The 26,358-nt window shown below is 42.7% G+C and overlaps 1 long non-coding RNA gene across 2 annotated transcripts in view; it reads right to left on the bottom strand.

Annotated features, from left to right (window-relative positions):
- Positions 1-26,358, bottom strand: part of LOC147006291 (uncharacterized) — a 128,059-nt gene that overhangs the window by 8,970 nt on the left and 92,731 nt on the right. For both annotated transcript variants that reach the window (XR_015046617.1, XR_015046618.1), the window contains exon 3: positions 24,453-24,591. This is a non-coding gene — a long non-coding RNA (uncharacterized LOC147006291). The remainder of the gene's footprint in view (positions 1-24,452; positions 24,592-26,358) is intronic.

Below are 26,358 nucleotides of genomic sequence, written 5' to 3'. Positions count from 1 at the left end.
ACCTGTTCTCCAGTAGAAGTTCCCAGCATTCCCTAAGAAAGACTGACCTTGCCTGGATTGCATAAACACATGGCTTTCCCAGATTCACCATGGACTCATTTATACATCATGTATTAAATACTTGCTGAGTTCCAAGGTTGGGTCTAGGAGAAACAGGACTTAGAAGATGGGCTAAGGCTTTCTCTTTTGGTTTGCAGTGTGCAGAATTCTCTCTGCCACGACAGAACCTACCTCTACTACAGTGAAAATCTGTTTGCCTGACTAGTTATTTGATCACTACCACCTGGGCTGTGACTCACACACAGTTTCAGTGAATGCCACTGTACTGGGGAGAGGTGATTTCTACTCCTAAAGTATTTTCTATAGAACCTGTGTAAAAACAAACATACAAGTAAAAACAAATGACCTCTGAACTTGAAGACAGTTACAACTCATATTGCCTTGGGTATTATGTCAGTCACATTCTCACCAGTGCATTGAGATACCCAAGATAAGTTTCTTATGACGGCGAGTGACCCAACTTCCAAGATCAGTAGGGAGTTAGAAGGAAGCCGATTTATTTAACCTTCAAACAGCACATAGATAGATGGTCATAGTAGAGAGTGCATCAGAGTAGAGAGTGCATATTTACACCTTGAGCCAGGAAGCAAAAAGAAGATCGATGGCGTCCCATGGGCTCTTTGGAGAGACTTATTGTTTTGGGGAAGTATTCCAATTTGTCTTATGAGAGTTTAGGAGCTCTTAAGGCCAAGAGCTTAGTAAGAACACTATCACGGTGACATAGGACATTGGCCTGCCAGGTCCCTAAACCAACTGAGGAGGCATGTGCCTCAAGCACAACAGAGTACCCACCCTTCCTAGGATACTCCTGAGCATTATCACTGCATCCTGATTGGCATTGTCTGAGGCTTCTCTGATGGAAAGCCCACAAACACTTTGGAGCTTTCATTTGTCTTTGTCTGCTATTTGATTTCATAGCAAACCTTTCAATATTAATTATTTTTGGTTATTAAACCTCTGGTCGATTCCATAATCCCTTCCAAGCCTTTCTTTCTAGATTCCTCTGCTAAAGCTTCACATCACGGGGAGGATGAACTCATAGTTTTTCTTGAGAATGGATGGATACTCACTAGATTTTGTTTTTCAAGTTCTTTCTTATTCCATATTCTAGCCAAGTTTTATTACACTCTTGGAAAATAGATAAGTAAAAACTACCACATAAGGCTCTCACAGTTAGAAATCTTCATGCCAAAAATCCAGTGTCTCCAAGTCTGCACTTCTTCTTCAGATTTAGAAATGAATCAATTAATATTTCAAAGCGTGTACCAAGAACACAGGTATGAGATTGCTTCTTGCCTTCACACAGATCCTTAGCAAGTCTATGCAGCTCCATTGTCTCCTACTGACTGCCCTAGAAGAGGCTGGGGATGAGCCTTTTGGGTTGTTGCTCACCAGCACAAGACATGACACTTCAAACACTGAGTTCTGAGAGAGAGGCAGAGGACATAGGCTGGGCACTGGGAATGGCTGAGGAGGCCTTGGCACTAGCAGATCCATCTGGACCCTGGGCTTTGAAGGATTCCAGATCCCTGACCTATTCAGAAATGTGCTTGAGACAAAGCAAGTGTTCTCTATGCCCTGAGCATTGACTGGAGTCAATACCCAGGGCATAAGCAGCTGGTGAACTGTACATGGCCTTGGGCCTTGCTGCGAGCTCTGGTTTCAACTTTAACTATGGGAGTTCACAAGCTTGCTTCAGAGGTTTAGAAGTGGAGGAATGGGATTCCTATGGCCAGACTGTACCAAGATGAAGGGAATACAGCCATAGAGTGAGAAAGATCTAGATAAGATAATATGCATGTCACAAGATCAAACTGTCGTCAGAAGCACACAGCTGGTAATTTCTCAGTGTGTTGGTTAGGAGGTCAAAGGAAGTGACACTTTTTCTAAGCACTTCTGCCTCCAGCATACTGCTCAGCTCTGTTACCACCAACTGGGAGGGAGTTTTACACCAGGCATGCTGGTCTGTGCTCGTCTTATTGGTGGGATTATTTGATCAAGGAACACATGGTGTTCATTAGATGCACTCGAATTGACTGAGGAACGAACAATTGGGCTGATTTCCTATTCTTGGTTCCTGCAGTTGCCAGAGATGAGAACAGAATTACCTGGCAGGGCTTTGAGTTCTGCTTTTCTTGACCTGGAAAACGGTGATGATGATGGTCATTTTCTCAGTCAAGAGACACACGGCACCTGAAAGCGCCCATGGCATAATGTAAAGAATACAGGATTTGTAACTCAGAAGGTACTGGCTGGAGTTAAGTTTGTGGCACTTGTTAACTGTGCACCTATGCCACAACGGTTTAATCTCCCTACGTTTTAATTTCCTCAAGTCTTAAATGGGGATCATGGTACTGGCCGGTCAGGCTTGTTATGGGCATGGGATGTGATAAAGTCTATAGAAGCGATGTGCACATTTGACAAAGGTTTGAGCCCCATTCAGTTTTGTCCAGGAACACTGCTGGGGACTGAGGCTAAGCTCGCCAACAACACACTGCCTGCTCTTGAGGAACAGGAAGTGTGCTGGAGGACCTAGGTGTAAATAAATGGTTGGTAATGCTTAGGGCCCCATCAAGTTTTGTATTTCCTAACATCTGGTGCATCGTAACAGACATGAGTTTAAGATCAACAGACAACAGTATTTATGGTGGTCTCAGAGGCGAAGAGAATGTGTATATTGCTGCTTTATCTCTCACACAGCTTGAATAAAAATCATTTCAGCATTTTAATGCACAAAATACTACACATTACAGAGAATGTAGTGATCTTCCTTAGGAACTTCAATTTTTTTTCTAAAAATTAAAGCCCAGTGCTACAAACAAAGCCATTACAGTTTCACAGAGGCTTCTTTGAGACACCCTGTACCTGGGGCAAGGCAGTGAGCAGTGTTTCATCTCCTAGGCAACATCAACGCACAGCAACGCTAACTTGGAGGTGCTTTCAAGGGAGTTCAATGTCAAATGAGAGTCTGGACATAGGAAAAAGGGAAGGAGAGCTCTGAGAAGTAAGGATGATGCTAAGGAGGATGGGGTAGACATGAGGTTTCTAGAGCAGGGTGAAGAGACACCATGATCGAGGCAGTTTATGAATGAAGCATTTACTGGGGGGCTGCTTACAGTTTCAGACACGAATCTGTGAGCATCAGGGCAGGGGGCACAATGGCAGGCATGCAGCCAAGCCGCTGGAGCAGTAGCTGACAGCTCACTTCTGACCAGTAAGTTGCAGGCAGAAACAGTGAGACTGGGTCTCAGGTGAGCTTTTGAAACCCCAAAGCCCGTCTCTAGTGACACGCCTCCTCCATCAAGGGCCATACTTCCATAGCCTTTGCAAACAGTTCCGCTGACTAGGGACCAAGCATTCAAATATATTAACCAAGAAAAGCACCGGGGCAGCTGGGCCGCAGGGTCTGCTGACACTCGCCAGCTACCCACAACACCCACCACAGGATCTTAAGACTTCTGGTGAGTGGAGCACAGCTTCTGCTCCAATCCAATTGCGCGGGACCTGAGACTGCATTAGTTAGGGAAGCAGAAACCGGCCTGAGTAGGACCACAGGCCTCACCCGGCTGGATCGGCGCCGGGGTAGCGGGAGCGCAGGGTTGCCTGACACCCGCCAGCTACCCACGACCCCCGCCACAGGATTTTGGGACTGCTGGTGAGTGGAACACAGCTTCAGCTCCAATCCAATTGCGCGGGACCTGAGACTGCATTAGTTAGGGAAGCAGAAACCGGCCTGAGTAGGGCCACAGGCCTCATCTGGCCGGATCAGCGCCGGGGTAGCTGGAGCACAGGGTTGCCTGACACCCGCCAGCTACCCACGACCCCCGCCGCAGGATTTTGGGACTGCTGGTGAGTGGAACACAGCTTCTGCTCCAGTCCAATCACGCAGGACCTGAGACTGCTCTGGTTGGGGAGAGAGAAATCCGGCCTACATAGGGCCACAAGCCTCTTCCGGTCAGAAAAGCACCAGGGAAGCTGGGGCGCAGGGTCGGCTGACACTCACCAGCTACCCACAACACCCACCACAGGATCTTAAGACTTCTGGAGAGTGGAACACAGCTTCTGCTCCAATCCAATTGCACGCGGGACCAGAGACTGCATTAGTTAGGGAAGCAGAAAAACGGCCTGTGTAGGACCACAGGCCTCTTCCGGCTGGACCAGCACCGGGGTACCATCAGCTACCCACGACCCCCGCCGCAGGATTTAGAGACTGCTGGTGAGTGGAACACAGCTTCTGCTCCAATCTTTAAACAGTGACAACGATAACAACTAACCCCAGAGATTACCAGATGGCGAAAGGTAAACGTAATAATCTTACTAACAGAAACCAAGACCACTCACCATCATCAGAACCCAGCACCCCCACTTCGCCCAGTCCAGGGCACCCCAACACACCGGAAAAGCTAGACACGGATTTAAAAGCATATCTCCTGATGATGATAGAGAACTTCAAGAAGGACGTTAATAACACACTTAAAGAAATGCAGGAGAACACTGCTAAACAGGCAGAAGACAATAAAGAGAAAGCACAAAAATCCCTTAAAGAATTGCAGGAGAACACTGCTAAAGAGTTACAAATCCTTAAAGAAAAACAGGATAACATAATCAAACAGGTAGAAGTCCTTACAGAAAAACAGGAAAACACATCCAAACAGATGATGGAAATGAACAAAACCATACTAGACCTAAAAAGGGAAGTAGACACAATAAAGAAAACCCAAAATGAGGCAACACTGGAGATAGAAACCCTAGGAAAGAAATCTGGAAACATAGATACGAGCATCAGCAACAGAATACAAGAGATGGAAGAGAGAACCTCAGGTGCAGAAGATTCCATAGAGAACATCGGCACAACAATCAAGGAAAATGTAAAATGCAAAAAGATCCTAACTCAAAACATCCAAGAAATACAGGACACAATGAGAAGACCAAACCTACGGATAATAGGAGTGGATGAGAATGAAGATTTTCAACTCAAAGGACCAGCAAACATCTTCAACAAAATTATAGAAGAAAACTTCCCAAATCTAAAGAAAGAGATGCCCATGAACATACAAGAAGCCTACAGAACTCCAAATAGACTGGACCAGAAAAGAAATACCTCCCGACACATAATAATCAGAGCAACAAATGCTCTAAATAAAGATAGAATACTAAAAGCAGTAAGAGAAAAAGGCCAAGTAACAAATAAAGGCAAGCCTATCAGAATTACACCAGATTTTTCACCAGAGACTATGAAAGCCAGAAGATCCTGGACGGATGTTATACAGACACTAAAAGAACACAAATTCCAGCCCAGGCTACTATACCCAGCCAAACTCTCAATTAACATAGATGGAGAAACCAAAGTATTCCACGACAAAACCAAATTCACACATTATCTCTCCACGAATCCAGCCCTTCAAAGGATAATAACAGAAAAAAACCAATACAAGGACAGGAACCACGCCCTAGAAACAACAAGAAGGTAATCCCTCAACAAACCTAAAAGAAGACAGCCACAAGAACAAAATGCCAACTTTAACAACAAAAATAACAGGAAACAACAATTACTTTTCCTTAATATCTCTTAATATCAATGGACTCAACTCCCCGATAAAAAGACATAGACTAACAAACTGGCTACACAAACAAGACCCAACATTTTGCTGCTTACAGGAAACTCATCTCAGAGAAAAGGATAGACACTACCTCAGAATGAAAGGCTGGAAAACAATTTTCCAAGCAAATGGCATGAAGAAACAAGCTGGAGTAGCCATTCTAATATCTGATAAGATTGACTTCCAACCCAAAGTCATTAAAAAAGACAGGGAGGGACACTTCATACTCATCAAAGGTAAAATCCTCCAAGAGGAACTATCAATCCTGAATATCTATGCTCCAAATACAAAGGCAGCCACATTCATTAAAGAAACTTTAGTAAAGCTCAAAGCACACATTGCACCTCATACAATAATAGTGGGAGACTTCAACACACCACTTTCACCAATGGACAGATCATGGAAACAGAAACTAAACAGGGACACAGTGAAACTAACAGAAATTATGAATCAAATGGATCTGGCAGATATCTACAGAACATTCTATCCTAAAACAAAAGGATATAACTTCTTCTCAGCACCTCATGGTACCTTCTCCAAAATTGACCACATAATTGGTCACAAAGCAGGCCTCAACAGATATAAAAATATTGAAATTGTCCCATGCATCCTATCAGATCACCATGGACTAAGGCTGATCTTCAATAACAAAATAAATAATAGAAAGCCAACCTTCACGTGGAAACTGAACAACACTCTTCTCAATGATACCTTGGTCAAGGAAGGAATAAAGAAAGAAATTAAGGACTTTTTAGAGTTCAATGAAAATGAAGCCACAACATACCCAAACTTATGGGACGCAATGAAAGCATTTCTAAGAGGAAAACTCATAGCTCTGAGTGCCTCCAAAAGGAAACTAGAGAGAGCACACATTAGCAGCTTGACAACACACCTAAAAGCACTAGAACAAAAGGAAGCAAATTCACCCAAGAGGAGTAGACGGCAGGAAATAATCAAACTCAGGGGTGAAATCAACCAAGTGGAAACAAGAAAAACTATTCAAAGAATCAACCAATCAAGGAGCTGGTTCTTTGAGAAAATCAACAAGATAGATAAACCCTTAGCCAGACTCACTAGAGGGCACAGGGAAAGCATCCTAATTAACAAAATCAGAAATGAAAAAGGAGACATAACAACAGATCCTGAAGACATCCAAAACACCATCAGATCCTTCTACCAAAGGCTATACTCAACAAAACTGGAGAACCTGGATGAAATGGAGAAGTTCCTAGACAGATACCAGGTACCAAAGTTGAATCAAGATCAGGTTAATGATCTAAACAGCCCTATATCCCCCAAAGAAATAGAAGCAGTCATTAATAGTCTCCCAACTAAAAAAAGCCCAGGACCAGATGGGTTTAGTGCAGAGTTCTATCAGACCTTCAAAGAAGATCTAATCCCAGTTCTTCACAAACTATTCCACAAAATAGAAACAGAAGGTACTCTACCCAACTCATTCTATGAAGCCACAATTACTCTGATACCTAAACCACAAAAAGACCCAACAAAGATAGAAAACTTCAGACCAATATCCCTTATGAATATTGATGCAAAAATCCTCAATAAAGTTCTTGCTAACCGAATCCAAGAACACATCAAAACAATCATCCATCCTGACCAAGTAGGTTTCATCCCAGGGATGCAGGGATGGTTCAATATACGGAAATCCATCAACGTAATCCAGTATATAAACAAACTCAAAGACAAAAACCACATGGTCATCTCCTTAGATGCGGAAAAAGCATTTGACAAGATCCAACACCCATCCATGATAAAAGTCTTGGAAAGATCAGGAATTCAAGGCCCATACCTAAACATGATAAAAGCAATCTACAGCAAACCAGTAGCCAACATCAAAGTAAATGGTGAGAAGCTTGAAGCAATCCCTCTAAAATCAGGGACTAGACAAGGCTGTCCACTTTCTCCATACCTATTCAACATTATACTTGAAGTCCTAGCCAGAGCAATTCGACAACAAAAGGAGATCAAAGGGATACAAATTGGAAAAGATGAAGTCAAAATATCACTTTTTGCAGATGATATGATAGTATATATAAGTGACCCTAAAAATTCCACCAGAGAACTCCTAAGCCTGATAAACAGCTTCGGTGAAGTAGCTGGATATAAAATTAACTCAAACAAATCAATGGCCTTTCTCTACACAAAGAATAAACAGGCTGAGAAAGAAATTAGGGAAACAACACCCTTCTCAATAGTCACAAATAATATAAAATATCTTGGCGTGACTCTAACTAAGGAAGTGAAAGATCTGTATAATAAAAACTTCAAGTCTCTGAAGAAAGAAATTATAGAAGATCTCAGAAGATGGAAAGATCTCCCATGCTCATGGATTGGCAGGATCAACATTGTAAAAATGGCTATCTTGCCAAAAGGAATCTACAGATTCAATGCAATCCCCATCAAAATTCCAAATCAATTCTTCAACGAATTAGAAAGTGCAATCTGCAAATTCATCTGGAATAACAAAAAACCTAGGATAGCAAAAACTCTTCTCAAGGATAAAAGAACCTCTGGTGGAATCACCATGCCGGACCTAAAGCTCTACTACAGAGCAATTGTGATAAAAACTGCATGGTACTGGTATAGTGACAGACAAATAGACCAATGGAATAGAATTGAAGACCCAGAAATGAACCCACACACCTATGGTCACTTGATCTTCGACAAGGGAGCTAAAAACATCCAGTGGAAGAAAGACAGCATTTTCAACAAATGGTGCTGGCACAACTGGTTGTTAACATGTAGAAGAATGCGAATCGATCCATTCCTATCTCCTTGTACTAAGGTCAAGTCTAAGTGGATCAAGGAACTTCACATAAAACCAGAGACACTGAAACTTATAGAGGAGAAAGTGGGGAAAAGCCTTGAAGATATGGGCACAGGGGAAAAATTCCTGAATCGAACAGTAATGGCTTGTGCTGTAAGATCGAGAATTGACAAGTGGGACCTCATGAAACTACAAAGCTTCTGCAAGGCTAAAGACACCATCAATAAGACAAAAAAACCACCAACAGATTGGGAAAGGATCTTCACCTATCCTAAATCAGATAAGGGACTAATATCCAATATATATAAAGAACTCAAGAAGGTGGACTCCAGAAAGTCAAATAACCCCATTAAAAAATGGGGCTCAGAACTGAACAAAGAATTCTCACCTGAGGAATACCGAATGGCAGAGAAGCACCTGAAAAAATGTTCAACATCCTTAATCATCAGGGAAATGCAAATCAAAACAACCCTGAGATTCCACCTCACACCAGTCAGAATGGCTAAGATCAAAAATTCAGGTGACAGCAGATGCTGGCGAGGATGTGGAGAAAGAGGAACACTCCTCCATTGTTGGTGGGATTGCAAGCTTGTACAACCACTCTGGAAATCAGTCTGGCGGTTCCTCAGAAAATTGGACATAGTACTACCGGAGGATCCAGCAATACCTCTCCTGGGCATATATCCAGAAGATGTCCCAACCGGTAAAAAGGACACATGCTCCACTATGTTCATAGCAGCCCTATTTATAATAGCCAGAAGCTGGAAAGAACCCAGATGTCCCTCAACAGAGGAATGGATACAGAAATTATGGTACATTTACACAATGGAGTACTACTCAGCTATTAAAAAGAATGAATTTATGAAATTCCTAGCCAAATGGATGGACCTGGAGGGCATCATCTTCAGTGAAGTAACACAATCACAAAAGAACTCACACAATATGTATTCATTGATAAGTGGATATTAGCCCAAAACTTAGGATACCCAAGATATAAGATACAATTTGATAAACGCATGAAACTCAAGAAGAATGAAGACCAAAGTGTGGACACTGTGCACCTTCTTAGAATTGGGAACAAAACACCCAGGGAAGGAGTTACAGAGACAAAGTTCGTAGCTGTGATGAAAGGATGGACCATTTAGAGACTGCTGTATCCAGGGATCCGTCCCATAATCAGCTTCTAAACGCTGACACCATTGCATACACTAGCAAGATTTTGCTGAAAGGACCCAAATATAGCTGTCTCTTGTGAGACGATGCCGGGGCCTAGCAAACACAGGAGTGGATGTTCACAGTCAGCTATTGGATGTATCACAGGGCTCCCAATGGAGAAGCTAGAGAAAGTACCCAAGGAGCTAAAGGGATCTGCAACCCTATTGTTGGAACAACATGATGTACTAACCAGAACCCTGGAGCTCTTGTCTCTAGCTGCATATGTATCGAAAGATGGCCTAGTCGGCCATCAATGGAAAGAGAGGCCCATTGGACTTGCAAACTTTATATGCCCCAATATAGGGGAATGCCAGGGCCAAAAGAATGGGAATGGGTGGGTAGGGAAGTGGGGGGCGCTATGGGGGACTTTTGGGATAGTATTGGAAATGTAATTGAGGAAAATATGTAAAAAAAAAAAAACAAAGTATTAAATTTCTCTATGACTTTAAAAAAAAAAAACAAATATATTAACCTAGGGGGCCATTCTTATTCACACCACCACGAGGTTAAAGAAGATGCTGAGATGACGGGGAGCTGAAGAGGGGAAAGGACCCATGGTCACCGACTCCTGGGGCCATCCAACACGAGCGTGAAGAGGAAAGAGATTGAGCAAGGAAATGTGAGAATGGCCATGTATTGAGGTTGGATGGGAACCAATCAAGGGAGGGAGTCTTTGTTTCAAAACCTCTTGTGAATCCTGGAGCAGACCTCAAACTCTTGATTTCAAATCTCTGAACTTACTCGAAGACCACAGACAAGAGCGGGAGGGATTAAGGTGGCCTCTGGAGATTTACTGAAATCTCCAAAGTTTCTGTGAATGACAAATTGGGATTAAAACACCATCTTTGGATGATTTAAGTGTAAATGAACAGAAACATATGGGTTATATTTCCTTCCAATTGCATATGAAACTAACAATTAAGTACAAAAAGGTGCTTGGGGTGACAGGCTTACTGAGGCTTTATGAAGTATGGAAACCGTCCTCAGACTAGAGACTTGCCAAGTAAGAAATGCAGGGAACCCCAGAAAATCAAACCTGTATTTCCCCTCGTTCTCTCACCATCTCTCCAGGTCTCTCTGCCTCTTTCCTTCTCTGTGGCTGCTTTTGTCTGCCGTTTCTCCTGTTTTTCTTTCCCATCTATCCTTGGGTTCAGACTGCCATCTGGGTGCTCAAGGACATCTTGAAAACACATTGCCCAGCTGTCTGAAAGCAACAGCTAATGTCCTTACTGTATGGGGAATTCTACCCATGATTTCCAACTTGCAAGGAGAGAAAAATCAGTAGCAGGTGCCACAGTTCCCAGGGGAGGGTGTTGTTTATGGCGGCTGTCTTCCCAAGAAGCCCTAGGACGCATGCTCCAACAGGATAATGGATTGTTTCTTACAACTTCGCTTTATAACCCGCCATTTATTTCTCTGGCCCCTCTCCTTCTGCTTTGGTCTCCAGTTTGTGCTTTGCTAGATACATCTAGGACCAAGAAATTAAAAACTGTTTTCCATTTGCTGCTGAGGAATGTCCTTGTAACTTAGTTAAAACACTGCCTGATGACAGAAATTACATAATGATCTTGCAGGCAAGAGTGGGCGGTGGACCTGGCAGTTTGTCTTGTTCTAAGGGCTTTTTGGAGAAGCTATGGAGTTGACACAGTGGCACTGACCACAGGGATGGGGGTTCAAAATGGAAGAATCATTCTTCTATGTTGAAGAGGTCACCCGGGCTGCTATTATGAAACTGAATGTCTCTAAATGATTGGCTAGTAAGTTGCAGAAACCCATTGTGAGAGGCCTGGCTCATAGATGGGATCATTTCTCTGTGTTCTTACATGATGGATGAGACAAAGTAGCTCTTTGGGGTCTCTTTACATAGAGCACCAACCTTATTCTCAAGGGAAGCCCCATGACTTCCTTCCCCAGGGTAGCTCCTCCTAATAGCATCACTATTCACTGACACATTAGGTTTCGGCATGTGACTTTGAAGGTAACATACCATAAGAGATGAATGTAGACTACACAGGCTAGGGAGTCTGACAGAGCAAAGGTGCAAACTTCTTGCCTCTCCTGGTCTATGGAGATAGCCTTAGCAGGGGACATAAGTATAGGGTAATTAATGTACCCTAGCAGAAAAGAAATCTTAAAACAATTTGTTTTGCTTTTATTTGTATAGTTTAATAAGTTGTACCATTTGTATGTGTGTATGTGTTTGCTTGTGATGTCTGTGCATGCATGTTCTCATGTGTGTAGGCCCCATGCTTGTATGCATTTGTATGTAGATGCCCACAGATGGTGTCACATGCCTTTTATGACTCTTTTATGCTTTATTTATTAAAACACCATCTCTTAATGAAACCAGAGCTCACCAATACCTGCTGCTCTAGCTAGTCAGCTTGCTCTAAGAATCCCTGTCTCTACCTCCCAAGCAGTGGGACTTCTGCAGGCCACCACATCTGTGTAGGTGTTATGTGGGTCTGAGCATCTACACTGCTGTCCTTGTATAGTAAGACCTACCTCATTTTCCATCTTCCTGGTCAGAATATTAATAGCTTTATGGTGATCTTTACTTATTCAGTAACCAAGGCATAAAGTAGGCAGGTCCATCACATCAAAAACTCCCTTCATCCACTCTCAGCCTTTTTAAATAGCTATAGATCTGCATTCTGTCCATTGAGTTTCCTTATATTTTGAACTTACAATCTACATTATTTTTTTTTTACTGAATTCCTGTAGTTAGTACAACTCTTTTGAAATTCTCCATATTGTGACATGTATCCATATTTTTATTCATTTAATACTGTATAATGTTCCATGGAGGGGGGATGTGCCTATAAGTCATTTGATAGGCATATGGACCATTTTCAGTTTGAAGCTGTTATAAATGTAATTTCTTCTACATCATCGTCTTGCCTCATTTTTTCCTAATAGCTGTTCTGATGAGTATGAAGTGCTGGCTCATTGTGATTTTGATTCATAGTGGGATTGTGTGTCTTTTGCGGTGACTATTATTTGTTTATAGTCTTGGGAGAGATGTGCATTTAAATGCTTTTCCCATTTAAGTTTTTTGTTCCTGAGTTATAAGGTGAATTTAAAGGGACAAATTGACACTGGCACATGCTTATTTTAAAACCAATTCATTGTTCTTAAGTAAATATATTGTAGTTGAAGTTTGTCAGCATTGAGTAGGTTCTAGAACATCTATCCCCGGACTTCTGCCCAGAATTTGACACTTTCATGAGTATAGGTGAGAAAATGAAGCATTCAAACAGTCATTTGCTCTCTGTGATTTTAAGAAATTAGTAGATGTATACCTACCTTTGAGGCAGGGTGGGAAGCTGAATAGAATAATTAATGAATGGTTCTCATTTAATAAATTCTATCCTGAATTGCTTAAATGAGTTACTGAATTATGTTACTAAACTGTTTATAATAACTTTGTTACCCATAGGTAAAACAAAAATTCATATATGACACTTAGCAGTAAAAATATGTTATCTCTTCTAGTGAGTGACTCAGAGAAACATCAATTTCCAGAGTGGCTCTATATTTTATGGGCACAGCACAAGTGTAATATACAAGTTCAACATCCCATACACTTTTCTAGTTTCAGGAGAGAAAGGATTTATCTTTAGTAGAAATGTAAGGGTCTACCTATTCCTTAAGATTCTGTGATCCAATTGAAATAAAAGCATTTAAAGATCAAGATTTCTTAAAATGCAGACACTCCTAGTAAAGATATTGCCAATATGGCCCATGGTCCACATGTTGTGCTGGCACCCCAATTGCCTTGTGTCACCCATCTTTCCAAAGGAGGACCTGACTATAATAATCTCCATAGGTAAAGAAATGGGTTTTGGACTCCTCTCTCCAACAGGAGTAACCCCCCTAAAACAAACGTCCTCCCACACATATACACATCATGCTGGTGGAGTCTCAGTTGGGAGTGTGTGTGTGTGTGTGTGTGTAACTTCTCTCATTTTATCAAAAGTACATCACTCAATGCCTCTAAATTTATATGTCATTAATGACATAACCCAAAGAATGACTCAGAATAAAATAGGTATGAGCCAGGACTCTTCAATCAAGACAGTACAACTCACATTAAGGTCTTATGTTTGCCTTAGACATTCCTGCTGGGTAGAAGAATGGCAGTAGAATGGCCTTTGTCAGGACATTGTGAATCAAGTCATAACTGCCTCTTCTATTTCTTGAAGGATCTCAGGTGGTCCTGCTTCTTCCCTCTCTCTCTCTCCCTCCATCCCTGTCTCCCTCCCTCCCTCTCTCCCTTCCTCCCTCTCTCCCTCCTTTCCTCATTGTTTACAGTTTAATAGTTATAAGAAATGCTCTATGAATCTACAAATAATACTACCTTCTCCTGTTATATTATTAAGAAAAAGAAAGTTTGATACACGCCCCTATTGATCTGAATTTTTCTTGTTTATTCTGCATGGTTTCCAGGGGGGAAGTACCTCAATGTCTGTCTCAGATCTGAACACCATCAGGTAAAGCTTCAAAGGATGTAATTAAAATAAGGCTTCGGTTTTTCTTGAACATACGGAGTTGTAAAGAAGACACATGCTAATTGACTGTTAAATGACTTTCAAAGTGATTTTCACAATTATTTATGTAATAAAATAATTGTTATAAATCCTTAATCACTGCTGTATCCTGGGGGCATCTTTTCTCACTTGTTCCCAGCTCATTAGTTCATCCCTCCCCTGCAGCTTTAGAGTAATATTAACCAAACTATAATGCGAATTAAACTTCCAATATGGTAGTTCATGACAGTAATAACTTTGTCTTAAAAATTACTGATGATTCAATATTTTCTTTGCTTTGGGATCTTAACCCCACAGAGTAAATTGTGCTGCACCCTTCGTCCTCTCACCCTTCTTTCTTGGTTTATCTAGAAAGTTCCCTTAGGGAAGTGCCTCTTCCTCATGGGCCAACACTCCATTCTCACCCGCCAACTGCACTTATGTAGATATAATTGTTACAACTTGGAAAACACTGATTTATCTCCATAGTGCCTCTCACGTGCCCTTCTCCCTATCACTCCACCATGATGCCTAATTTTCCTTCTTTGCAGCTACCTAGAAAATTAAAATTTGCTACAAAACATTAAATACACTAGAGACCTCAAGTATATGAGTTTTTCTTGGCTGTATATAATCTATTTGCCACAGATAAGAGAACTTTATGTGAGAGAAAACTATTATAAGTTTTAATAAAAGCTGTTGTGCCTACTATGTAGAAAATAATAATAATAGTCTGGTAATATTTTTAAGTTCGGTGGTTTCTAAGTCTTTGTACTCAAAAAAATGGATTATTTAAAAACACTTTCAACGTGCACAGCTGAGCTATTCTGAGTTTTTAATACATGACTGTCCAGCATTCTACCACCATTTACACCATCTCCTAAAAGTTTCTTCCTCTTAAATAACCACAACCATCCAGGAGCATTTATGCATGTCTAAATTGGCTTCCCTTGTGAGATCTATTTATTTGTTTATCTTCTGCCACTGTCATCCTGTCATTCCTGATTTACTTTTAAAAACTTTATTAAATTGATTAAATTTGATTTAGTGGGTGTATGAAAGCACACATGCAGAGTTCAGGGGACAAATTGTAGGAGTTAGCTCTCTCCTTCCACTGTCTAGATCCTGGGGGCAAGCTCTAGCTACTATGTTTGGTCACAATTGCTTTTACCCACAAAGCCATCTTGCTGCCCCCCCCCTCCCGTACCCTCATTACCATACCACCTTAACTGCCACGGTCACTCTGTGGGCCTCATAGCAAGCAGGCTGATTTCTCAGGCTTTGTCATTCAGGCAGATGTGGTTGTTCTGGACCCTGCAGTTTCCTGTATAAATATAAGCTAATCTTGCCTATGATAGCAAAATCTTGATGGGATGTTGGTAAGAATTACATTAACCTGATGAATCAGTCTGGGTAGAATGGACTTTTTCCATCTCAGGTTGAGGGTGAAACCCAGGGCTCTTGCACATGCCAGGGGAGTACACTATGGCTCAGCCACATCACAGCCCCAGCATGGCTGCCTGTAACATTTGTTGACTCTCCCAGAGTGTGGCATGGTATGCCATCATTATTAACTCTACCATTGACATATTGTAATTTTCAGAGTAGAAACCTATGTTTTTTTTTTTTCTCAAGTCTATACCTAAATAATTCATTTTCTTTAGGGCAAGTATTAACTATACTGTTTTGGTTATGTGGTTATACATTTTTAGTGTATAGCAGTTAAACCCCATTTTCTTTTTTTTTTTATTAGATATTTTCTTTATATACACTTCAAATGCTATCCTGAAAGTTCCCTGTGATGGTTTGTACATCCTTGGACCAGGGAGTGGCACCATCTGGAGGTGTGGCCTTGTTGGAATAGGTGTAACCTGGTTGGAATGGGTGTGTCACTGTGGGTGTGGGCATAAGATCCTCGCCCTAGTTGCCTAGAAGTCAGTCTTCCACTAGCAGCCTTTGGATGAAGACATAGAACTCTCAGCTCCTCCTGTGCCATGCCTGCCTGGATACTGTCACACTCCCTCTTTGATGATAATGGACTGAACCTCTGAACCTGTAAGCCAGCCCCAATTAAATGTTGTTTTTTATAGGACTTGCCTTGGTCATGGTGTCTGTTCACAGCAGTAAAACCCTAAGACAGAAGTTGGTACCAGGAGTGGGGTATTGCTGTGATAGGCCTGACCATGCTTTTATTAGAAAGAATGTGGATTTTGGGACTTTGGATTTGGAAAGCAGTGGAATGCTTTAAATGGGGCTTAATTGGTCATCCTAGTAGGGATATGGAAAACTTTGTTGCTGGGAGTAATTTGAACTGTGTTGACCTGGCCCAAGAGATTTCAAAGGAGAAGAATTTCAGAATGTGGCATAAAGACTGTTTTTGTGGTATTTTGGTGAAGACTATGGCTACTTTTTGCCCTTGTCCGAAATGTCTGCCTGAGGCTAAGGTGAAGAGGCTCAGATTAATTGCATTGACAAAGGAAGTTTCAAAAAAGCCCAGCAGAGACTTTGTTCTCTGATTAAGTCTTATGAAGAGAAGTTTGAACAAGCATAGTAAGCTTAGAAAGAAAAAATATAAAATATAAGTCTCAAGTATTAAAGGGGTACTAGGAAGTGAAATGGAGCAAATACTTGTGTTCTAGGAGATAACAGATTAAGGGAGTGATACCTTGGGGCAAGATCCTACCCAGATAAACTTAGATCCAGGTGGTGATACACACCTTTAATCCCAGGAGACAGGCGTGCTGATCTCTGCATTCAAGGTCAATCTACAGAGCAAGATCCAGGATAGCCAAGCTTAGGCAGTGAAGGATTTGGAAAACAGAAAGCCAGTGACAATGTAATAGCACAAGCGGGTCATGTTGTAGTTCGTGCAAGCAGCAGAACTTTGCAGCTTCAACCACATGGCTCTGGCTCTAGAGTTAAGAATGGAAGGAACTACTGGAACAATATATGCTGGTTAGTTGGAGCTAAGAAATTATCAGTGATTAAAAAGAGACCAGCATCACTGAGGTGAAATCTTCTGGGAAGTGTTTTCTGGAAGCACAAAGAAGCTGTGTTCCAGAGATAGCCAAGGTTGTACCTCTTGTTGCAGCTGGACTTGGTAATATGTAAGAGTCACCCAGGTGTACTGGTTTTGAAGGCATGAAGGTGTAATGAAGAACAGCTGAGGCTTGGCACTGTGAGAGGTCATGGAAGGTCATTGGAGAAGGTATAGCCTCAGCTGTAGTTGATGGCCCAGGACTGAAGGGGTAAGGCAAAGGATTTGATGCTTGGCATCATGAAGAGAGCCTATGAGAGGCTATTGGTGAAGCCTAGTTGGAGTGAAACACCCCAGTGTATTGGAGATGTCAATACCATGGGATGATCACCAAGAACAGCAGCCGTAGTGGAGTGGATCAACCTGAGCTTAGAGTGCTACAGAGGGCAGAGTTGGAGAAGTGATGCCAGCCCTTAGGAAGAGTCCAAAAGATCAAGTGGAATCCCAGACACTGAAACAAGAAGCTGTAACATTGAAATTGCCTTGTATACTCAAAGATGTTGAAAATGCCAGAGCCATGGGATACATGCTGATGAAAGCTGCTAACAGGGAGTGGAACTAGACCAGGAGAAACAGTTTGCTTCAGTCAACAAATATGAAAAGGAATGGAGATCTGAAGACTGCTTTGACATCAGCCATGGAGATGCAGAGTTTGGAGTTTGCCCAGCTGGTTTCCTGCCTTGCTTTGGGGATTATAGTTAATTAAGTTGGATGAATCTCAGAAGAGACCTTGAACTTTGGACTTTTAACATTGTTGTGACTGCTATAGACTATGAGGACTTTGAAAGTTGGACTAAATACATTTTGCATTATGCTATGTTTAATTCTGGCCCCCATAGACTCATGTTTTTGAACAAGTCTATGGGGACCAGGGAGTGGAATGTGATGGTTTGTACATCCTTGGACCAGGGAGTGGCACCATCTTGAGGTGTGGCCTTGTTGGAATAGGTGTAACCTGGTTGGAATGGGTGTGTCACTGTGGGTGTGGGCATAAGATCCTCGCCCTAGTTGCCTAGAAGTCAGTCTTCCACTAGCAGCCTTTGGATGAAGACATAGAACTCTCAGCTCCTCCTGTGCCATGCCTGCCTGGATACTGTCACACTCTCTCTTTGATGATAATGGACTGAACCTCTGAACCTGTAAGCCAGCCCCAATTAAATGTTGTTTTTTATAGGACTTGCCTTGGTCATGGTGTCTGTTCACAGCAGTAAAACCCTAACTAAGACATTCCCTATACCCTCCCCCCACCCTGCTTCCCTACCCACCCACTCCCACTTCTTGGCTCTGGCATTCCCCTGTATTGGGGCATATAAAGTTTGCAATACCAAGGGGCCTCTCTTCCCAGTGATGGTCTAAACCCCATTTTCATAGATGATTTTGTATCTACTAGGCTTTCCAAATCCACTTATTCTTTTTATTTATTATGTATTTATGTAGTTTAATTTTTAATCATTATTATGGCAGGTGTGTATATAGAATGTGTGCATGTGCCCTGGCATGGCTATGGATGTTAGAGGCCAGCGGTATGGAGTCACTTCTCTTCACTTCCCTACACCTTGGCTTGGGTTCCAGGGGTCAAACTCAAGTCTCCAGGCTTGCACATCGAGCTCAAAGACACACTGAGCCGTCTCACAGGCCCCAGTATTGCTTATTTTAAATGTTCTTTATCTGTGCCATCAAACATAACATCTGTAAATATGGGAGCCCTTGTGGCTTTCCTTTCTAAACGTTTGCCTTCTATTTCATTTCTCTGCCACGTTGACATGTGTCCTAGTTATCTTGTTGCTGAGATAACGCACACTGACAAAAGCAACTTAAGCAGAAACTTAAGTTTACTTGGCTCACAGTTTTAGAGGGGCACAGTCCATTATGGTGGGAAGACATGATAATAGGCAGGAAAGATGGCAGAAGCAGGAGGAGAGCTGGTCATGTTCTGTCTTCCATCAAGATAAAGAGAGTGAACCAGAGGTGGGGCCTGGTTATAAAACTCAAGGTTCACCTCCAGTGATCCACTGCTTCCAGTAAGGCTCTGACTCTTACAGGCTCCACAAATGTTTCGAACAGCACCACCTCTGGGGCCCATATTTCCCATCCCATCACAACAGTATGGCTAGACCTTCCCGGCTAGAGCTGAATAAATGTAGCAAAGTGTTGGCATTTTGTCTCAGGATGAATGTGTTGACCATTAAGCATGATACAACCTATAAGATTTTTGTGAGGTTTTTTTTTTTTTTAATCAAATTGAGTTATTCCTTTTTATTCTTGCTAGCCTTTTGTAATGAATGGGTATTTGATATTTTATTTGCCTTTCCCTTTTTAGCTTATGGATAAATTGATATTTTGAGGGGGACTGGAGAGGGGTGATGTGCTGTTGTTAGGTTCTTATATATCTGCATTACATCCTGTTGCTTGGCTAAAGTGCAGTCAATGACCTTTTTGGGTCTCCGTTTTGTAATGGTATCAGAAACTGAGAAGTAAATGTTTAAGTTCCCAGTCAGGCTAGCTTGTAACTCCCTATGTAGACCAGGCTGGCCTCAAACTCATAGAGATCTGCCTGTCTCTACCTCCTGAGTGCTGGGATTAAAGGCATGTACTATCACACCCTGCTGTAACTTCTGTTTCTTTCATGATGTTTCCTGACTTTTTATCTTCAACAGAATCTGGAATGATGTATTGGAGCACTGTTATGATATAATTTAAAAATGTCACATTCCCATCATGTGGTTTTGTCATTGGTTCTAATTTCATTCTGATGCTCTGATGAAAACACTTTGAGCAAAAGCAACCTAGAGAGAAAAGAGATTATTTGCTTAACAATCCAGATGATAATTCAGCACTGAAAGAAGCCAGGACAGGAACTCAAGATAGGAATGCCTAGGCAGGAAGCATAGAAGAAGCCTTTTTGCTAACTTTCTGTCTGGCTCACTCATGCTCATGTTCAAATAGCTTCCTTATATAGCCTAGGACTACTTGCATAGGGAATGGTTCTGTCCATGGTGGACATCAACTAACAATCAAAAAAATCTCTCACAGACATGCCCACAGGCCAACCCTATAAAGATAGTTACTCAGTTGAGATTTTTTTCTTTTTTAACTCAAGGTGAATCTGGGCTGTTTCAAGTTGACAATTAGTGCTAACTAGGATATATTTCTTTGCCTGTATTTTTCAATTCAAGTCTTCAGTTTTTTAAACTCTTGTTTATAAATATTTTTTTAGTCTTATTCTGGGCATTTTAGCTGTGCTGTTAGACAATTAGTTCTATGTCCTGTTAGATATTTTATTTTAATAGACTTGTTCAGGTTCAGCAAATACTGACCTACAATATGGAAAGTTCCAGTAGCAAATTTGTTTCCAAAACATATCTTGCTACTTCACTCAGCTGATCCCTGCTCAGAGAGTGTAAGGCATTTTCTTAGATCCTGTATCTCATCCATCTTGAAGAATGGGGCTGTTAGTCCAGCTGCTTGTTATGCTGAGCACAGCTACATGAAAGTAGAGTTGTTCCTGGGTTGTCTACCTTTGGCGGATTCCCCATTACAAGCACTCTCCTGCTGTCCAGCAGAGAGACCAAGCATTTCCCAACCTAGATGCCCTTCTATGGGCATCTGGCTTTCCTATGTGGAAGCGATTGTGGAGGAGGGGACTCTCAGACTTGGGGCAAAGATCTGGGCCAAGCTACCTACTGTGGTCTGTGATCCTCTTTCTCAGTCTCCTATCTGCTACCTGGTGTTTCTGGGTGAGAAACATCTAGATATTGAAGGGGGCAGGACTTGCTTCTCTTCCTGTGAATTGTCTGTTGAGCTCCCAACCTCTCTTGCCAGTGCTTCCAGACATCTAGGGTTATGTTGAACAACTCCCCTTTGATGAGGGAGAATCAGGATGATTAAAGCCCCCTGGTGTACTCTGAGTTGCTAGGTTGGGGTTCCTCAAACAGGTCTTTCCTATTCCTCCACAGGGAGAGATGTTTCCTAATAAGCACTGAAAGGGTTGTTCCTCCAGTGCTGCAGATACTAGGTTTCTGTCTTTAGGGCTCTCTTTGGGTTGCTCCTTGGGTTGTTTCCTGCAGGAAGCAGTACGGCCACAGGCCCTGTGAAACCCACTTGTTTACTGCCTTACCCGAGCCTGCGCAGTGAGGCTGCATGTGTGGGCTGCCTGTCAGGCTGGATCGTGACCTGTCAGCCTATCTGTGAATGACCTGAGATCATGCCTGGAGCATGTGTGTGAATTCTGATTGGATGAGGTGGGGTGGCGCTAGAAGGAGGTGAGTCGACATGAGTAGTGAGGAGAGTAGTTTTAGCCCTTACTGTGAGTAGAGGTGGGAGAAGAGAAGCTGTTGTAATAGGAGTAGTTTAGCCCTTGCCCTAAGAAGAAGCTGCTGGGGAAGAGAGCTGTAAAGGAAAAAGCCCGAAGTAAAGTTGCTGTGTGAACCCAACTTGGTGTCCGAGTCGTTCTTGTCGCCGGGCCGGAGACTGGGGAGATCAGAGACCGGGACAGTTTCCAAAGTTTATCTTTGTCCTTAGTGAAGGGGAACAGACAAGGACAAGACTGTGAACTTCTGTGGATCAGAAGACTCGACCTAATGTAGTCGAGTGGATTCTTAAAAGCAACTGGATTATCTTGAGTTTTCTTCAGGAGATGAGCTGGCTAGTTTACATTTCCCAAGTATCCATGGTTCTCTTTGTGGAGGAGCACATCACACGCCATGATTCTGTATAAAGCAGATGTTTCATACAGTAGAACAGTGATCCAACACAGTGTGTGCTTGATGCCGGTTGCATAAATGAAACATCAGGTTAAAAATTAAAAGGCCTCTCCCATAATTTATTTTGGTCATACCATTGGTGGTTTGGAAAGAATATCAAGTATCACAACTTTTTTTTTTCTGACTTGCCTAGTTGGTATTTATCTTCAAGTTGACTACATTGAGAAATACATAGGACCTGTGAGCTTTCTATAGAGCATTGACCTATGCAACAGTAGCTGAGGTTGAAAGAGCCATTCTGGGTGTGGTCAGTACCCAGAGTCCAGACGGGAAAATTGAGAGAGAGGAAACTAGCACATGTGTGCAAACTCCTTTCCTTCCTGAGCATGACTGTCTGTGACCACTGCCTTCCACGGACATCAGATTCCAGATGCTACAGCCTTTCGATGTGAGCTCAACACCACAGACTCTCCAGGGAGCCTTCAATCCAAGTTCTTGAAAAATAAATGGGATAAACTAGAACCTTTAAACGTAAAAGACTGAGTCTTAGCTTGGCAGATTGGTCCTGTTTGATACTAAGCCAATCTGGAATGTTAACTACCTATCACCTCAGGTCATGTAGCAGAGGACAGAGTCCATACTGACTGGCCCTTTTTCAGGAGAGTGCTCCTATCTATTAAAGCATCAGATGCTCACAGGAATATAAGAATGAATGAACCCCACTGTACTAGGCTGACCTGTTCCACCTTTGGTAACCTGAATGACTGCTCTTCTCTTCTGAGGACCCAAACACTGAGAAAGAACCTGAGACTCACGGCTGTGGCTCGGCTGCACATCCTCAGGAGACAGCACTTGTCATTCTTCATCCTGCTTCTCAACTGGTGATGCCTGGGTACCACTGGCATGCTGCTCAGGGGAGGCAGAACAAAGTCCAAAAAATGGTGGTCCCCAGTCCAGGTCCTCCCTTAACTGACTAGAGGAGCAAACAGTGGAGTCTCGGGAAAAAGCTGTGATTCCAGGACTGCTTGGGTACCACTCGTGCACTGCTAGGAGTCAGGAACAAGGGGGTAGGAGTTGGGTGGGGATGGTGGAGTTCTTGGTCCACTCACTGGGCAGGAAGGGTAAGGCAGGGCCAGAACAATTCTTAATGAAGAGCTGATCCTTGCTTGCTTGTTCATACTGGTTTATTTGATGGTGGGCAGTGAATGCTTATACTTTATTTGGGGTGAACCAGGACATAAATACATTTTGTGAGGAAGAATATCCAGCTCTCTGGCTGAAGGATCAGAGCTACCTAGATGCCTCATTAGCATGGAGAAGACCTCCTGGTGTTTATGGTGACCCAGAGCTCATGGTCCTCAAAGGGGTGTCGTCGTTATGTGTTCCAGAGCAGGTAGAGGCAGTTAGGGATGGCTCCACTCCTGCCTTTCTAAGTTCTGAGACTCCTGGGGTTTGAGCTCACTCAACTTTGCCATTCTTATGCCTGTCTGGTAGCACTGTCCCACACACCTTACAGGCACTCTTCAGACCCCCTTCCCCTTTGCAACCTTCTCCTGCACTTCCTCTATAGACAGACAGGCCAGAAAGGACACCATTTCTGGTCACCTTGTGAATTGCTGGTCCCAAGTCAGCTATGTCACTCAAGGCACCCATCCCACAGACCTGGTTTTGGCTCCTGACAGCACTCCCCTGCGGGAGGTTCAGTCTTTCTGCATTCCACCTCTGATGAGCTCCAGTGTGAGGAATTAGAGGGGACTGGCACAGACCTCTGTCTGCAGACTTCAAACACTACCAGCAGATGAGGCCTGGTGTTGGTTAAGGGCCATTTGCAATTGCAACTCTTTGTCTCAGCTGTGTTTTTTATGTTTCATATTACCCCTCTGCCTTGCCTCTCATGCACATGCCCCTGAGAGGGATTGTGCAGGCAGACTCCGTCTGCAGTACCTCAGTGGGAGACGGAGGCCTGGCTTCACGCGGCACACATGGTATGTTTGGATGTGAGGTAGCTACAAGTGACCTCTTTGACGTTGGACATCAGCCTGAGCCCTCAAAACTTTCCATTCTAATTTCTTTTCAGCCAATCAAGTAATAGATACATCTGCATCCTCTGCCTGAGGAGTGGAGGAACTCATTGTGTGCACCCAGAGTTTTATACAAGAACCCACCTGTGACAAGAGCCAACCTAGAATTCTATCTATTAGTACAAGCCACCTTTTAAAGATGGACTGCAAGTTCTGGGTCATATAACCCTGCATAGACACAGGGAAAACTGAAGGCTGCCTACAGATCTTCCTCCAGAGGGTGGCTAGGACAAGGCTGTGGGCTGAACCACCAGGGATCTAACTCAGAGAGAGAGAGCTGGAAAGTGCGTATTGGAGAAAGTGTGTGTGTGTGTGTGTGTGTGTGTGTGTGTGTGCACGCGCATATGTTTATGTGTGTTTTGTGCATGGACTTGTGTGCATGTGTGGTTTTTTTGTGTGTTGTATGCATGTATACCCATGTGAGTGCAGGCATACTTACCTATGCATGCCATGTGTAGAAGCCAAAGAGTTGCATCAGAATGTCTTCCTCAATTGCTTTTCTGCCTTAGTTTTTGAGATAGGGTTTCAAAAGTCCCATGACAAGGTACAGACTGGCACCCAATGGACAATGGCAATGGCTGAAAGACAAGTGTAAAAGTCTTCAAAACTCCCTATTTCATTCCTGTTTAATGCCATAAGAGGTCTTGTTCTTGTTTCTGAAATGTATAAAAATAGAATAATATCATTTTCCTCAGCAAAACTTGTAGTCAATCATATGTATGCCCTATTCACCTCATTCTCAACCTCAAAGACCCTTGTACAACTTGAGATGGTCTTTCTTAAGAATTTATCCTCCAAATGGTACATCTTTGGGGGCAACCTTGAAGTTCAACAATAAATTGAAAGGTAACAATGCTTCCCTAACCAGAAAAGAACAAGGAAGTGTCTTTGGAAAGATGGTTATTGGTAAAGTTGTTGCTGTGCAAGCACAAGGCCCTGAATTTGGATCCCTAACACTCCCATAAGAGCCAGGCTTGTCAGTGCAAGCCTGTAAAGACAGTACCAGAGCTCGACGAGATAGTGGAAACCGGAGACTCACTGCCCAGCTGGCCTAGCTAAAATGGCAAGCTCCAGGCTCAGTGACAGACTCTATCTTAAAAAGTACTGTGAAGAGCTGCTGAAGAAGACACACAGCTGACCTCTATTTTCCGGGTGAATGTTGCAGAAAATATTTAAAAAATAGCACCATCTCAGGATATACACAGCTACTCTGTCTCATTGCCTCTAGGCTAGCCCCAGGCAGTGGTCTTCCCAGCTCCGGGTTCGCCTGCCTCAGAGCTGCTTGTACCTTCTCAGCCAACTAACCCCCTGTGGCTAGTTGTCATAAATCCCCTTAACCCAGTAAATCCAACTCTAGAAACTTATAATTCATCAATCAGATTTATATATCAATAAATTCTCAAATCACAAGATGCCCACACAATAATTTGAGTGCTAATTGATATTGATATCAATTGCCCACTTAGATAAGACAAATTGTCCTGTAATGATCCATCCCTTAGACGATATGCATAGCTACCTGTGGCTATTTAAACCCACTCGGAATCTGGATCATTTTTCTCTTCCTCCATTTTCTTTCCTTCCCCTCTACCTGTCCCTGTCTCTCTCTGTCTCTGAAACTCTTAGCTTTGACTTCCTTTTCCCTGTCCAATGCAGGCTTCTTGTTGTATTAATATTTAAATTAATTGGGGGAAATTCTGCTATAAGTGAGTGCATATACATATGTCTGTTCATACAACACACACACATACACACACACACACACACACACACACACACACACATGTATGCATGCACACATGAGATCATCTATTGTAAAACCAACCTTATAACAAATTTGCTCTTGCAAGAGTCCTGAGTACCAATGACGCATATGCAATACAGTCAGCACAACTATGGAGTCACATAAGTACATATGCTTTAATGCTGTGTGGGATTTCATTCTTTCACTTTAGAGGCCAGTAGGGCAAGAAGACGAGCCAGTGATGTCAGATACGGAAGCCACATACATGATGAGAAAAGAGATTCAGGTTGACACCCAAGGCCACCTGGCGAATGAACTTGCCAAGGCAGACACCATCACTTCAGCTCCCTTGTGCTCCGTGGTCTTTGTGTTACCAACCAAAAGATGAGCAAAGTGAACGTGCATGCTGTGTGGTTCTTACTAGGGACGCAAATCCCAGTCTGTAGTAAGGTTGCAGAGGAGTTTAGGGATGCTGACAGCCGCTTACTCTGCATTTCTCACTTGACACACAAAACTAACCAGCTTTGAAGCCTAGCTTTGCATTTTGCCTGAGGTTTAAGTAAATTCTAGAAGTTTCTGAAACCCCTTGTATGGTGGAAAG

The sequence above is a fragment of the Mus caroli genome, unplaced genomic scaffold, assembly GCF_978045245.1.
Source record: "Mus caroli unplaced genomic scaffold, Mus_caroli_1 scaffold_1, whole genome shotgun sequence".
NCBI lineage: Eukaryota > Metazoa > Chordata > Mammalia > Rodentia > Muridae > Mus > Mus caroli.
This window is presented reverse-complemented; position numbering and strand designations above follow the sequence as displayed.